The 17,226-nt window shown below is 41.4% G+C and overlaps 1 long non-coding RNA gene across 1 annotated transcript; it reads right to left on the bottom strand.

Moving 5' to 3' along the window:
- Positions 1-427: 427 nt before the first annotated feature.
- LOC306935896 lies at positions 428-16,978 on the bottom strand. Its single transcript, XR_013791437.1, has 3 exons — positions 16,682-16,978; positions 2,705-2,818; positions 428-2,403 (listed from the first exon to the last, which is right to left on the bottom strand). It is a non-coding gene; the product is annotated as an uncharacterized lncRNA (long non-coding RNA).
- Positions 16,979-17,226: the final 248 nt, after the last annotated feature.

Here is a 17,226-nt window from a genome sequence, read left to right as displayed (position 1 = left end):
TATAATAGCCTCGGTGGATGTGTCAATGCTAGCATCCTCGAAGATCCTTCTGTATATAACAGTCTGTAGACCTGTTATTCTTAGGACTGTACCTGCAATCTGATAATAACAACATGCATGGCAGAACCCGTGGCTTCCCGAGGTTAGGTTTAGGGTTTGGGTTTTGGGGTAGGGTGGCGGACTCCTGGCTGCAGTACTGTCGGACCAAACACCCGATTTACTTTACTTACTTACTTACTTACAGGGTTAAAAAAAACAAAAAAACACGTCAACTCAATTTGAGTTAAAACATTATTGGGTACTAAAACAAAACATATCACTAATGTGATCTGTCTGTCTGGTTTCCAAACAACACTTGTAACACACAAAATAACAGCTTGTCAAATCAAATCAATCTTTATTAATTTAAAAACAACTGTGAGCCAAAGTGTTGCACATACAAAAATAAAGTAAAAAACACCAAGTGCACTCACATACAGTAAGCACTTGACATACCCAAAGAACATATACTGTACATACATGGTGCCGGATAGCTCAGTCGGTAGAGCTCTCTCCTTTCTACCACAAAGTCATTCGATCCACCGCCAACTCAGCGTATGAGTGAGTAAGTTAGGCCCGAGTGTGGCAAGTCGTGCGGCTCATACCGGGAGCTGATGACGGGCGTTGCGCTCCACCTCAGCAATCCATCTTCCATGGGTCTATAATGCATTGTGACGGGGACAGACTCATGGGTGTGGTTTTCTGGTTCCACTGAAAAATCGGCCATTCAGTTTTCCCATAGAGATTTACAACAAAATCAAAATCAATTATTTTACGCCTAGAATCCAGCCATCCAGGATGCTGGTGAATTATGACCATAAAACCTTTGATTCTGTTATTTAAATAATTGAATATTTAATTATATGATATGCTATACCGATACTACATTTAATAAATACCCTTTGTTTAGCGGTTTTAATTTTCATTTCACTGGTCATATCAATATTTTTGTTAATCTCTATGGGAAAAATGTATGGCCGATTTTCACTGGAACCAGATGGTAACTTCTTTCTTGCCAGCCCCTATGTCTTTTTGAAAATGCCTCCGCTCTCAGACCTACTTACTTAAATACAATAATTCAAAGAAGTTAACATAAAAAAAATAAAAAAGAGAATGAAATCTAACACTTGTCTGACACCTTAACATCTATATAGTCATGTATTGTGAGCTCATCTCCGCAGCATTATCACATGCATATATTAAGATATTTTATAAAAATGTTAAATAGTAAATGGTGCATTTATATAGTGCTTTTATCCAAAGTTCTTTACATAGATGTGCATTAAACACACGCACGCACACACACACACTTACATAGATTGTGCATTACATTCACCCATTCACACACACATTCATACACCGATGGCGGTTCAGAATCTTGCTCAAGGCCACTCTACCGTTGAGCCACAGTTGTCAATGACAGTTTGAGCATAGAATTTGCCACATACTGCAACTAAAGGTGATTTCCCCCTGTATGAGTCCTCATGTGTGATTTTAGATTACCCATTTGACCAAATCCCTTGCCACAAACTTGACAAATAAAGGGCTTTTCCCCTGTATGAGTCCTCATGTGTTTTTTGAGAACGCCCCTTTCACTACAGCCTTTGCCACAAACTGTACAAGTAAAGGGTCTTTCCCCCGTATGAGTCCTCATGTGTGTTCTTAGTTCACACATTTGACTACAGCCTTTTCCACAAACTGTACACGAAAAGGGCTTCTCCCCTGTATGAGTCCTCATGTGTCGTTTTAGAGCACCGTTTTCACTACAGCCTTTGCCACAAACTGTACAAGTATATGGCTTCTCCCCAGTATGAGTCCTCATGTGTGTCTTTAGATAACCCTTTTGACTATAGCCTTTGCCACAAACTGTACAAGTAAAGGCCTTTGTCCCTGTATGAATCGCCGTGTGCTGGTTCAGATGTCCCTTGTGATTAAACACTTTGCCGCACTCCGTACAACTAAAGCTTTTTTTCCCCGTCGTGTGAATCGTCACGGAGTGAATTTTTCCCGGTATTTTCGGGTCCTGGGACAGCTTGTGACCTAAAGACAATCTTTGTCCTTCCACGTGCTGCGTCTTGTGTGAATCGGGTGTGTTTAAACCCCTGCTCTCCTCCCACTCATCGCTGTCTTCAGTGTCAGATTCGGAACCGTGTGAAGAGAGGAGTTGGTCATGATGATGAGCAGTCGGTTGTGATGGAGGTACCCAGTACTGTATGTAAGCTTGTGTGTTCGGGTGTTCTGTTGAGGTGCCGGCTCGAGGCTCTGCATCTCCGTGTTGTTCATCACCGCAATCCTCATCTTCACTTTTCACTTCCAGTAATGTCAGCGTTGATCGAGTGGCCTCCTCCGGTCTTAGAGATAGGGCTGTCACGAGTACAATTTGAAGTTGACGATTAATTGTCACATTGTTGCATTGAACATTGATGCACTGTTGTAACATTGTTAGTTAGGCTTCATAATGACAAATAACTTAATATACAAAGAAATCATTGACCCATTTAAGATAGTTTTCATGTACGGAATAGCGGAAATAGTTGATCTACAAGCTTACAACAGCTTGTAGATCTGCCATTTCTGCTATTTTTTGTAAATGAACAGACATTTCTCAACGGTTGACGATTAAGCAAAAATAACTGCGGTATTGTAATCATTGTGAAAGGCTTACTTAGAGGCAGATCCTCCGGTTCCTGTTTGATGATCTGTGGAGGATCCACAGACTGGACCACAGTCTCTTCTTCAACGGAAACCTCCTCTTTACACACAGGGAGGTGCTGAGAGTCTAGGCAAAAATGATAACACAAGAGAAAAATACATTAAAAACTCATTGACCTCCAACAGCCCCATCTAGTGGTGGCTCAGAGCGTCCAGGGTAATTAAAGTAACGCACATCCTCCACTGGTGCTGAGCCAAAACTGTAGAGACAGTGAACAATGAAAAGAAAGCAGGGGCTCGCAACTCACTTCATGATGCTCCAAACTTTATTTAGCGACAGGCAGGCAAAAAATATTTTCGGTCTTTGTCAAGTATATCAGAGCGGCACACATATTCATAACTCTATGGAAGAGACTCTTAGATTGAAAGGCGGTTTGGCGGGAAACAGAGAGTAAGGAAGTAAAAATCTGCCGTGTAAGATGTCCCGCGATCGTCATTTTAATCCACCCAAAACACACATTTTGTAACCGAGGATCATTTCGTTTAGAGCCGCAAATCGTCCCCATAGACGATTTGCATAACCTCCGCTACCGGAGTGTTATTAGCGTGTACAGGACGCAGTTGATCACCGTAATCAACTGATACTAAAATAGGCGTGAAGAGGTGATTTCCCAAAATAAATATGTATTTGGGACGGCAATTATTCTTTATCAGGAGTTTTTCGGGACGTAAAGGAGTTTTGCATTGAAAATGCACATATCGTGCGCAACTATGGGCAGCATGAGACGCCACTCTGCATAAATATCGGCGCAAGATTCCATGCACCGGCACGCGGCAACACTAATTCACACTTTGTCAAGTCCTGCCCGTGATTGTGCCCCTCTTCACACCCATTGGTTGCCGTTTCGTGGTTGGACAAAAATCCTCTTCATATTGATATTCTGTATTTTAAACATGGTGTCAGTAAAAATGAACATCACAGATGCAGCATGGTGACTGGTCATATCATGTTTCTATTTAGTTTTTTCACAAAAAGATGTTTTAGCAAATTCAACATGAACAACAAGAGTCTGCTGGTTAGACAGTCAGGAACCAATCAGAAGGCTGACAAAGGGTGAATTGCCAGAACATGACAACAAACTACTACTGCAGAGAGAACCCCGCAAAATTGTTTACAGAATGCTGCTGCTCAATATATGTTGCCACTGCCAGTATCACTTCTACTACTAGTCCACGGTTCCGTAATGAGCAGTGGAGTGGAACAATGGAGCGCTTTTTGAAGAGGAAAAGTCCAGGGGGAGAAAAAGAAAACGAGGGAGAACAGCCAGAGACTGACACGGGAACTGCTTCAAATCACAACACAAATTCTGAGGTAAAATAATGTAGTTGGTGTTAATAATATAGTCTGTTGTAAGTTAATGTTCTGCTTGCGAGAACATTAACACTCACACACCCCCACGGCTCCACCACACACCGACGGTACCTGTCGTTTTTGCCCCAAGAACCCTCCCTTCCCCGGGCGCAGAAGGTTGTCTTCGCCTCGGGCGTTTCGCATCGCATGTGCCAAACAAAACAATTTAAGCCGAGTGCTCCCGAGTATTAAAATCACAATCGATTTAATAGTTACGTAGGTCAGTTGAGTAAATGTAAACATGATGTTTGACGAGTCACTGACAATTTGAGATGTGACAGGTCCTTGAGAGACAATGGCGGAACGCAGACATAATGATCCTCGCTCCGCCAACCTCTGCACAGTGCAATCTTAAATGGTATTATTTAAAATGATTCACTTACAGCGTTATTTTGAATATACTCAATGCGAGTATAATGTGTATAGTTTTATGAAAACGTTTCACCTGGGAGCATTTTGACTAAATCAGTATATTTTCTATCTACAGACGAATTATGAAGCCAAACGGAAGAGAAGATTTCTTCCAGAGTGGAAGAAATCTCATCCATTCATTGCGTTTGACGAACATGTAGAAGCTGTCCTACTGAGGCCAAGGGCAACAGCCTGTTTCATGGAGTAACAGGGGACAAGGTTAGACTGAGGACCACCAAGGACCATGCAGGTAATAATAATAATGATAATAATAAATCAAACACAATCACAAATGTATAGAATTACAAGCAGTGAAATGTTGTTTCTGGCATTCTAATGCAATAGTATATTAAAGCAAAACATAGCCATCATCCCAGGCGCCTTTCCATATGGACAGTTCAAACGGATTTGCAGCGATTCTGCTGACTTCAAAATAAAGGCAAATGAAATGCATAATAGGTTCAGAGATAGGGATTACAAGACGTCTACCATACATACGGCAGAAAAGAAAATTAAAGATGTACAAAGAGATACCCTCCTGCAACCTGTTAACAGAGATACTTGTTGATATTTGTTTCGGAATTCAGCACCTCATCTCATGCAATTAAAAATATTATCCACAAACATTGGAACATATTGAAATGCGATCCCAACTTGAAAAATATATCAACAGTACCACCCAGGTTTTGTTTTAAGAGAGGTAAAAATGTAAAGGATTTTGTTGTCACTTCCATGTACAAATCACCCAAGGCCACTGGGACTAATTGGTTAAATACTGAGTTGTGTGCCAACCACCCTTATGGTAGATGTACCCACTGTTCAAACACTAGCACCACCAAGGTCTTCTATCATCCACAGACTGGTCGGGAACACAAAATAAAGGGCTTCATTAATTGTAACACAACTCATGTTGTCTATATGTTAAAATGCCCGTGCGGGATGGTATATGTTGGTCAAACTAAATGCAATCTGAAAATAAGAATAGCCGAACATAAGGCTGCAATCCGAAATGGGAATATGGACTATGCTATTGCCCGTCATTACAAGGAAAGGGGACATGAGTCAGCAGCCACCCTCAAATGTATTAGCATAGAGAAGGTTGACCTGCCACCTAGAGGCGGTTACATGGTAAAACTGCTTCTACAGAAAGAGGCACAATGGATTTTCACCCTGAACACAATGGAACCTAATGGCTTAAATGAGAGTTTAGACCTCAGCCAATTCGTATAACTCCAATGGTCATTCATGTGTTATTACCACACTGCCCTATTTATTAAGCCATTATTATTAATGTGGTTGCCCTAATTTTGACTATTTTACCTGACCTACTCCATCTTTTCCCTAGGATGAGGCCCATGATATTTGATCTGTTTTAAATCTTTATATTGTGTATTTTGGTGCATTGGCACTGTTGTGGTGGGTTTTTTGTTTTATACATCTGCTATATTGTCATGTTTGTATATGGAAAGGGATGTATTTATTTTTCAAAGGAGGTTCCATTTGATCTGTTTGTTCATGTGTCTACATATAGCATCTTAGTCTGCCCCTCCCATACATGTAAATTAATTGAATCATTGATACCACATCTGGCGGGGTGGATCTGTATAATGAATGTCCCTATATATGCTAGACACACTCACACTTCTGTATAGCACCTGACGAAGCTCACGGTGAAACGTGTCGTGCTAATAAATAAGTTGTCCGTCTCTGTTCCCTGGAGTGTGCAGTCCCTTTTTTCCCTTTTATATATATATATATATATTAAAATATAAATATAAAGGTTTAGGTTCTGGTCTCAAGTACAATACATGATCATTTAGCAGCAATGTGCAGAGTACATATTATCGATAACAGAAGTAGTGTTCATTCAAATGTAGAAATAATCCATATAATAAAAGTCAATGTCCATCACTTATTTTCGTTTTTTGTTTTTGTGTCCCTAAGATACAACTGCACAGTCATCAGAAATCACTCTCAAGGCAAGAGCTGATCCACAAGGAGGAAGCTTTGGTGTCCGCTTTTGACCGGATTGATGTTCTGTTAAAGAGAAGATGGTAAAGCTCTTCAACATTGCATACTTTATAGAGAAGATGGTAAAGCTCTTCAACATTGCATACTTTATAGAGAAGATGGTAAAGCTCTTCAACATTGCATACTTTATAGCCAAGGAGGAGGCCGCTTTCACCACGTTCCCCAAGCCTGTTGCACTCCACCAGAAGAACGGCCTGGATCTTGGCGCGACATACACAAATGAACAGGCATGTCGCATGTTCATTTGTGCCATTGGTTCCTGCTTGTCTGATCGGCTTAAACAAACCCTGAAATCGGTTCGGTTCTTTTCTGTCATGTCTGACTCGTCAGTCGACCGCTCTGTACATACCTGAAGAATGGCAAGCCAGTGAACCAGCTGATTCAAATTGTTGCCCTGGAACATGCCCATAGCCAGGGCATTTTGGATGGCTGGTCTGTTGGAGGTTGGAGTGTGAGAGGAGGACCTGAAGAATCAGCTCGTTGGCTTTGGTTGTGATGGGGCCTCAGTTATGCTGGGCGTTAATAATGGAGTGAGTGTTAAACTTCAGTGTTTGTGTCCTTCCCTCATTTCCATTTGGTGTGTGGCTCACCGCCTAGCGCTAGCTGCCCTTGATAGCTTTAAACAGCTTCCCCAGCTACAAGACCTGAAGGTATCGCTACGTGCCATCCATAAGCACTACAGATGGTGTCTGATGGACTGCAGAAACACTAGCTCTTGTTGCCATGCAGGTGAGATACAGGAGATGTGAAATATCAGATTAGTCATTCATATTGAAAATCATTGCTATACTGCAAGGCAGTTTCCTTTACTGTATATAGCACATTTCAATAAGGCCATTCAATGTGCTTTACACATTAGGTCACATATTTAATAGATGTCTGATATGTGGGGTGTTTCCTACATTGTGGAAAGAGGGAAAAATCATTCCACTTCTCAAGGACAACAAGTTACCGTTCTCTGGCCCTAATAGTAGAGTAGTATTCTCCCTGCACTCAATAAAGTCATGGAGAGAATTATTTATGTTCAAGTACAGGACTATTTTAACTACAATAGTCTGACTACCAAATATCAACATGCATACAGAAAGGGCCACTCAACTTCTACAGCTCTTATTCAAATTACTGATGATTGGTTGAGGGGGATTGATGAATAAAAAATTGCAGGAGCAGTCATGTTAGATTTCAGCGCCGCATTTGATGTAATTGATCATGATATTCTACTTGACAAGCTTATATATTGTGGTTTTAGCCAATCGGCAACTACTCTAACCCTAAGCACTACTTTGAGTAAGACATTGTTACCATAGAACTAAGTATTGTTTCCCTTAAAGGCTAAAGAGATGCTCCCCCTGTCCAGACGGTGGCGCTGTTGCCCACAAAACGAGTTCAACAAGGACTTTCAAAGTTACTTTACACTGGACTTTGGCTGCCTATGTTTATATAGTTTCTCTTTATTTGAGTCATTTAATTAAACGGTTTTCATGGTTATATAGTGTATTATTATTAATGTCTCTACCAACTTCTTCAGTGTGTTTTGCTTGAAATAATTGTATTTGAGTTTGTTTTATTACACTCTGTTTATGTATAGCTTTTAATTTGAAACTGTGAGAAACAGGAAGGAAGTAGTCAAGTAGATGAGTAGAGTTTAGCGCGGTCTTTCTTTGTAACAGAGAGTCATGAATGAAAACAGCAAGGGAACACTTCAGAACGAAAGGTTAATTTTGTTTAAGCACCTGGCTGAGGGCAACAAGGTAACAGTTTATTATTGTACTGCTTTGTATTGTATGCAATTGTGTTATGTTGCATCTGTGCATTTGTGTTAATAGTTAATAGTAACTTTAAAGACGTGATTATGCCATTCTATTTTGGACCATTTTTGTGTGAAGCCTCGGTAACGTTGATAAATAATTATATTAATGCTGTCAAAAATAACGCGTTAACGACGTTAATTAATTGCGTTAAAATATTGAACGCAATTAACGCATGCGCAGTGTTCCCCCTAACCTTAGAGTATAAGCCCCTAACGCGAGGCTCAGGAACGTCCAGGAACGTCCAACAAATCTGTCACTGTGTAGCGCACAATCATGATTGAACAACACCAGAGAGATACACTGTAGCTTGTGTATTGTAGTTGGGTTCAATGGGTTGCCAAGTGGTTTGATTCTGTAACTCTGTTGCGTTACTTTGTCTGCCTACAGTGCCTAGCAAAGCCCCTTTGGATCATCATTCATTAGGCTACACACAGTCACACACACACACACGCACACACACGCCTCCTCCAGTCTTCTTCCTCCGCACGCATGCACACACGCACACACGCACACTACTAGTGCTGTGTAGCTATCGGGATCAGACGCAGCGCTCTGCAAGAATCCCTCACAACACTTTATAGTACCGTCGGGTCCGTCGCAACTTGTGGACAGTTTGAAAATGCGGGTCCTACGTGCATTAAGCCATTAACGTTGGTCCGCCTGGTTTCGTTTTGTCCAACGCGATTACGTGAATCAGCATGGCTGCGCCTGCAGTAGGCTATTACCAAAACAAACACATGGTACTTTTGTGTCGCACATGGAAAGCAACTGAAAACGACCATGGATATAAAGACAGTTCTCCTGTGCTGCTGTGCACAGCGCAGATAATGCACAACTCCAGGTACGAACCAAAACACTGACTGAAGCTGATCATTCACGACTAACTATCTCCAGAGTCCTGCAGTCCCGCAATGAAGGAGAGACAATCTCGTCTCTCACTATAGTCCACTTCTCTACAATGCCATTCTAGCCTTAACACCTACATTTATATGTTATTCAATATATTACTTTAGCGCAAAATATAGGCTTTTCTAAACCAAGCCCTGTTTCAAAAATGGTTATGTGCCATGTTATTGTATTTTGTGAATTAACTATAGTCTACAGTTTAACCCATTGATTCTCAGCCATTTTAATTTCAAGGACCCCCAAATTAAATTGATAGAAAGTAGCCTAGGCCATTTCATTATGATTTTTATCTCTGGACTGGGACCCCAGTCTCCATCCATCCATCCATCTTCAACCGCTTATCCGTTGTCGGGTCGCGGGGCAACAGCTCCACCAGTGTTCCAGACTTCCCTCTCCAGAGCAACATTAGTGACTTCCTCATGGGGGACCCCAGTCTACATGGCCAAAAGCCTGTGTTAATTTAACTCAAAGTGTAGGCTAGGCCTACAAATGCTCACATCATATATAAATGCATTAGAAAACAAAAAACTAATTTATATCCGCTTTCTGTCATTTATATTAACATTTCCACAACAATATACAGGAAAATATGGCATATTTTGGACATAGTTCGAATGGTGATTAATCATGATTAAATTAATTTTGAAGCTGTGATTAATCTGATAAAAAATGTTAATCATTTGACAGCCCTAAATTATATATATTTGGGTTTAGATAGGTAATTAATATTAACAGTTGATGGACTAAAAGGTACATTTCATGTTTTCCAAAAGAAGAATGTGTTTTACAAATAATCTTAGCCTTGTTTGTTAAAATGATTCAGTACAGATAAAGTAATTTACATTCCATCATTATTGGTTCAAAGGGATAAAATGTAAAGGTTTGTCATTAAGATAATTCATGATTCAGTAATTCATGTTTTGCACTCAAAGGATTGTCAGTTTGGTATAAAAACAGTTCATGCTGAGCAATAGTAATTCAGAGGCTCATTGTCAAATGTTATCGATGTTACTGTTTTGTGTGTTTTTCCACCTATAGATCTTACGGTGTTTCTGGAATTAAACATTCTAAATCATCAGTTTGAGAGCGCATCCTTTTATCAGCCGGGGTTGCTTACAATTATGGTTTTAGCCAATCGGCAACTACTCTAACCCTAGAACACAGAAGGTATTGTAGTATGCTAACATGTGGGATTCCTCAGGGAAGTTGTTTAGGACCTCTCCTGTTTTCAATATTCACTAATGACTTGCCCTCTCCTGTAAAGAACGCAGGTATAACAATGTACGCAGATGATTCCACTGTACATTATACTGCAAGCTCATGCCATGAATTAAATCATGTTTTGTCTAGTGAGTTGAATACCGTTTATGATTGGATAAAAACAAACAAATTAGCTTTAAATATATGTAAAACTAAGAGCATTGTCTTTGGGTCACGGCCCAAATTGGTTACTACACCTAAACTTGACTTATGTTGTATGGGCTGGTGAGCCCATACAACAGGTGGACAACGCCAAATTGCTTAAAAGGTCATATTCAACGGACATTAAAAAAAAAAAAAAAATTACCAGTTATGAAAGAAGCCTATTTATTTAAGTAATAATGAAGTCAAAATTAATTGCAATGCCAAAACACTGTAAAACATTGCATTTATAAAATAATCAACATTTTCTTTGTCCCTCTTGGGCAGATTTATTATTTGCAGCAATTTCAGTGCATGTAAAATAGGACAAAAAACACTGCAGCAGTGCTTTCTCATTCCCGTAACACTGGGAAAACCAGCAAAATAATGATGTGCCTACTGTGTAGCACAGAACAGGACACAGAGTAAATTGCATTACTGCATACAGCAGTCATAAATGTAAACAATTAACATGCAGTTACAGCAATTAAATGCTGACAAAGTGCAAAAAGTTTCACCAAACTATGGGTGAAGGCTTAGGAACAGAACAAGCATTACATCCAACTGGCTGTCTCCCATATAAAATACTGGTTTCAATAACAAAGTTTGAGAAAAATACTGCATACAGCAGAAAATGTAAACATTCAGTTACAGCAAAATGCTGACGTAAAATAAGTCAAAACTATATACATTTCACAGTTTCTCTTTTTTTGAAACGCGACAAAACAAACAAGAGATGTGTTTCAATAATAAAGTTGAAAATATCCGGTTTCAACAGTCTACCCATCCCTCAGAGTGAGCCAGATGCCATTACAGCATTTCATCATCATCATGCTCACTATCTGACTATCTGAAATTAAAGTACAGGAACACCAGGGCCTTGATGTTGTGCTCAAATAGTGAGCGTCTCCTGGATGATAGCACCAGTTTGTAAATGCTATTTGACCTTTCCACATCTGCTGAGTTAGTGACACAGTCCTTGTACCTCTTTGCCAACCTGGACAGCTGTGGTAGTGGCTCTTGCATGCTGTCCCAGAACAGATCTGTGTCTACTTTTCCAGAGACTGAGGCCTTGACTGCAGCTGGGCCAAACTTTGTGAAGTAGAGGTTGATTTCTTCCTTACGTATATCTTGGAAACCAGGGATGCTACTCAGATCCTCAACCTCGCTGAACAAGATGACACATCTGGGATTGAAAACCCTGCAGTCTCTCAATAACTGCATGGCCGGCTGGGCACCATCCATGTACTTGGACAACTTCTCTTCTGCAAGTTGGTAGGCCTCTTCAAATATGGCCAGGGTCTCCTTCTTCTTGGCACATCTGGACTGAAGAAGTGATCACATGATTCCACCTTTAGCTCCTTGTTGGCTGCAAATGTGACCTGCAGATCTTCCCATATGTCAAACACCTGCATTGTGACAGAGAAGCACCTGGGACCTTTCAGCAATTATGTTGAGGTGTATCTGCAGTGTCATAGAGATGTCATCATCTTGTGTAATGGCATACAGACACTCCAGTGAGTTGGGGGCAGACTGCCTGCAGACCTCCATCTACTCTTTGAAGAAGGACTTGTACGAAGCATAGTTTTCAGCATGGTAAACTGCTGCCCTGTACCATGAGTTCCACCGTGTGCCACTAGGATTTGGAGCCATTTTTTCTGTTGTGCCTGAGGTTTTGAGAAAGCTCAGGTATCTCCTCTTCCTTGCACCTGCCATGAAAAACACCTGTGAGAAATAGGCCTACCTCATGAAGGGGTTCACCTCTCCAAAAGGCTTCCTAAAAGCTTCCCCAATAAGATTCATGATATGTGCCAGGCATGTCACGTGGATTGAATTTGGAAAGAGGGCAGTTTTGTAGGCCTTCAGCATATATGCAGCATTGTCAGTGTCAAAATAATTGACATCCTCCTGATTTACTCCAAACTCGTTTAGAGCACTGACTGCTGCATTGGCCACAGTAGAATGGTTGCATTTGTCGAGGGAAACTGTGTCAACCAGGTAGCTGCGGATTTTCCCCGACTCATCTTTGACGAGAGGAGACACCATGATGTTGAGAACGCAGCGTCCCTCAGCATCCGGAGTTTCATCAAACATGACTGAGACAGATGAGGTCCTTGACTACTTCTTTCTCCAGTCTGTATACCTCTGGCAGGTACCTACAATTTACAAACAATATATATGCATTTAGCAGATGCTCTCAATCCAGAGTGACAACAGTAAGCGAGAACAACACATGCATGTTAATACATCAAATACACAGAAATAGTTATAAGCAAGCTGTACCTATCTCAAAGTTGTGTTTGGCCAGGGGTGGCTCCCCCATTAACGACTCATCATTGGATTGTCCGATCTTCATAGTGGTGTGTTAGTCGCTGTACAAGCCCTGATCTATTCAGTACAAACCTGCCAAAATAGAATGCAAAACACCATACATTGATTAATTGTACATCATTTAGATTGATTGATGACTTAAGAGTTTATGTAGTATTGTGGCCCTGTGAATTAAATTCATTGACATTTAATGCCATACAATAAAATACAATTAAATATAAACTAGACATAATGGACACACAATAATGTTTTATTGCTATTAGGGTTCTTGATTATGATTATGTACAGTAAAGTAATTGAAAGAACATGATTTATCAAATTCACTGTAAATATATCTGCCTACCTATATACCTTGACTAATTAATGTTAAATCAGAGACTAACAATAAAATACTTTCTCTCACTTGCGAGAGTGAGAGAGAACACACACACCTCTCGCGTAGCGTGCGTGGATATTGCCTGGGGCAATATGCAAAGGCAGAAGATGAAGGCTGGCTATGCGAAGCCACACACACACACACACGTCAAGAAATATACCTTTTCTCTCTCCAACGCAGCACAGGTTTTGCTGGCGATTGTAGTGGTGATGGTTTTTTGTCGTTTTAAAGCGACGTCTGCGGCCGTCTCTTTTTCGCTTTAAATGGGTGTCACTCTTCAAGTGGTCTGTGATCGTAGAGTTTCTTCTGTGGTCAAGTAACTTGTTGCAGCTAGTGCAAAACAGCTTCCCTCCATCCTCATGGAAATCTTTATAACTTTTTGCTCTTTCAGCAGCGGTAATGTTTCCTAACTTACTACTAGGTTGTTTTTTCCATCTGAGCTGGATTCGGACGGAGAAATCGCTCCATTGCTCTCGCTCTAATCAGTCCAGTCCAGAGTATTATATTGGAGAGACATAAATAATACTCAATGAATCAAAACACAGACAGTGACAGAGATGAGAACACAAGTTACTATAGCCCGACTACAGCACATGTGACAGCCATATTTCCGTATCCGCATCAGGAGAGTGAGACAGGCTCCTCTCATGTGATTCCCATTTATCTGACAGCGGCATCTAGCGGCCGGGGATGGTTCCATTTGTACACTCTCAGAGTAAAATTAACATTGATTTTACAATATCATTTGGGGTCTCAGAGATATAAATGGGTTAAATGTCATTAAATGGGGGTCCGTAGACTAATGCATGTCAAACTGGGGGTCTTTGAAATGAAACAGGTTGAGAATCACTGCTAGAGTCGTAAAACAATCTTCTCTCATGGGGGTTCCTGGCATATCTCTTCAAATGGGGGTCAGTGGGGCTAATTACTGTCAATTTGGGGGTCCTTGACATGAAAAGGTTTGGGAACAACTGGTGTACAGCATAGTGAGCATACTTGGGAAATGGCGGCCCGGGGGCCACATGCGGCCCCCACCTTCACATAATGTGGCCTGCAGGTTAATATCGCGAATCGGAATACTGATACATTGTTGATTTCAGCTGTTACAATTCCAAACATGCAAACACGACCCTCTTTAATTACTTCAAGGGCGACTGTAGCTCAGGAGGTAGAGCGGGGGGGGGGGGGGGGGGGGGGGGGGGGGGGGGGGGCGATTACCATCCTAAAGTCGGCTCTTCAGTGCTACTGAAAATGTCTGACGAGCCCAAATAATTTTGGCACTACAGCGGTAAAATAGGAGTATGAATCGTCCCTTAGTCTTGCGTACTCGCGTAGCCAGACAACTACTCCACAATCTCTGAACACTATATGGAGTCTGGAACTACACCCGAAATCCGAGTACGGAATCTGGCATTTCCATTCACTAAAATATATTTGAAAAATATCTTTACATTTATTTTATTTTTATTTCTATTTCTGCTGTTATGAGTTGCCCATGTCTGTGTACTCCAACTTGAGATACAGTGTACTTGATATGTATTGTGTACTGCCTGTACTGTAGCATACTTTATAGATAGGCTACGAGAGACATCTCGGCGGCAGCAAGGTCAGCCTTGCTGCAGTAGGCACGTTCTTCTGTCTCATATCTTATTGTCACGTCATTATGATCCAGCACTATATATGTTTCCTGTTTGTGTAATAAACTTTGTGAACCTTAACGTGATACTGTCTCGTGTCCCGTTAATTTGTTCTCCCGGGCCCGCCACCGCAGTCGTCGTACCAAAGGAATACTTCAACTGGATTATCACACACCACCCAGCCTGCACACACTACCTGTCGGTCAATACCAGACGAGGGTCCAGTACTTAGAGAGCTGACAACATCTGCTAAGCAGCAAGCTATATATGTTTAGATGATTTATATTCATATTAGGATAAATGTGCGCGACTGTAAAGATGAAACATGGGGACTATATTTTACTCATGATCAGAGCTTCCGTTGCTCCAGACTGTGTGACGGAAGCGTTAAATATTTCACTCATGATCAGAGTTTCCGTTGCTCCAGACTGTAGGACGGAAGCATTTATATTTCACTCATGATCAGAGCTTCCGCTGCTCCAGACTGTATGGCGCGATTCATACTCCTATTTTAGAGCCGAATAAAAGTCGGTTCGGCTCTGTAGAGCCTACAATGTGACGTCATTTTAGGTTCGGGGGGGCGGCTACCGTCCTAAAGTCGGCTCTTCGGTGCTACTGAAAATGTATGACGAGCCGAAATCATTTTGGCACTACAGCGCCGAAACAGCGGTAAAATAGGAGTATGAATCGGCCCTATGATGGAGGCATTTATATTTTACTCATGATCAGAGCTTCGGTTGCTCAAGACCGTATGACGGAGGCATTTATATTTTACTCATGATCAGAGCTTCCGCTGCTCCAGACTGTATGACGGAAGCATTTGAAATTTGCGAGAGCCAACAGTCTGGCCACGTGACACGAGTGCTGTATGAATCGGGTGCAGTACGTTAGTTAGACTAGTCATTGGTCCGACAAACGACAACCCACCTCAAACCCTAACCTAACCATAACCGCAAGCACGCGAGCAGGCGCTAGTCCGAGATGCGTCCGCATGTCGAACTAATGCTCCGTCGAACCAAACTATGCCTCCCGTATGAATCCAGCACTCGTGTGAATCCATGAATGTGTGTGTGCGTGTGTGTGTGTGTGTGTGTGTGTGTGTTCTCTCTCACACTCGCAATCCAGCTTTAGAGGTGCAGGTGGATGTTTGAGTGGCGATCCCCCAAAATAAACAGGTGTATAAGGCATATCCTGACCTGTGATTTGCATTATATTGTAGGGGTGTAACTATACATTATAACAGTGATATGATACGTACAACGATACATGGTTGACGATACATGGACAATATTGGTTCATACAACATAATGGTGATTCAATGGTTTAAACTCGGAAGAAATTAAATCTGTGTGAAACATGTGGATATATTCTACAGTGCCGGTTATTAAGGGAAAATTTATGAATATGGATATAAATAAGTAAACAGTCTCTGGAAAATACATACAGTAGCCTAGAAATTATACTTGAACACAAATAGACAAATCCGTACCTTGACATGAACACAGAGAATACACACATTATCAATAGACCAAGTAATTAATCCCCTTTTTCTTTTTTCTCCTTGTTCTATACTTGAAATCTGCATCATTGTTAAACATCTACTTGAAGCTACCTGGGAAATGTAGTGTAGCTATAATAAGCTGGTGTTCAACACAAGATGAGTGAACCGACCAACCTGCAGTGAAGGACAGTTTGTCGTCCTGTCTCTCTTCTAGTAGTAGTCTCTCCATCTCTCTTTGGAAGAGGCTGCACATGACCCCTGCGGCCGCTCTGAGACGCTGCAGCACAAACGCTCTGACACCGTCAAGCTGCTTCACACAACAACGACCACTCTGTTTGTTGTCCAAAACACACACTATGTCCTCTCCCACCGACGACAGCTGCTCATGTATCTGCAGCCGCACACACTCCATTTGGCACATTTTTATTTTATCTCCTTTTAATAGTAGGATATACGTTTTCACGGCAGCATAGCCGCTTTGTTGTTGTTCCACCATTAACAACATGGACATACTTCCTGGTCAAAGAGTTTCAAGCATGCGCAATAAAAGCTCCCCAGGCAGACGTACACGCACTGCTGCCTGACTCAGTCACTGCCTTTCGCCCCCTGGTGGTAGGAGGTGTGTAAGTGTCACTGAATTACGGACTATATAGGTTAAGGCGATGCGCACAAAGCTGGGGCCACACGGAGAAGGATAGAGAAGAGAGAGAGAGAGAGAG

This window comes from Electrona antarctica (genome assembly GCF_951216825.1).
Source record: "Electrona antarctica genome assembly, chromosome: 13".
NCBI classification, from domain to species: Eukaryota; Metazoa; Chordata; class Actinopteri; order Myctophiformes; family Myctophidae; genus Electrona; species Electrona antarctica.
Note: the sequence above shows the minus strand (reverse complement) of the source record. Positions and strands in the feature narration are given on the sequence as shown.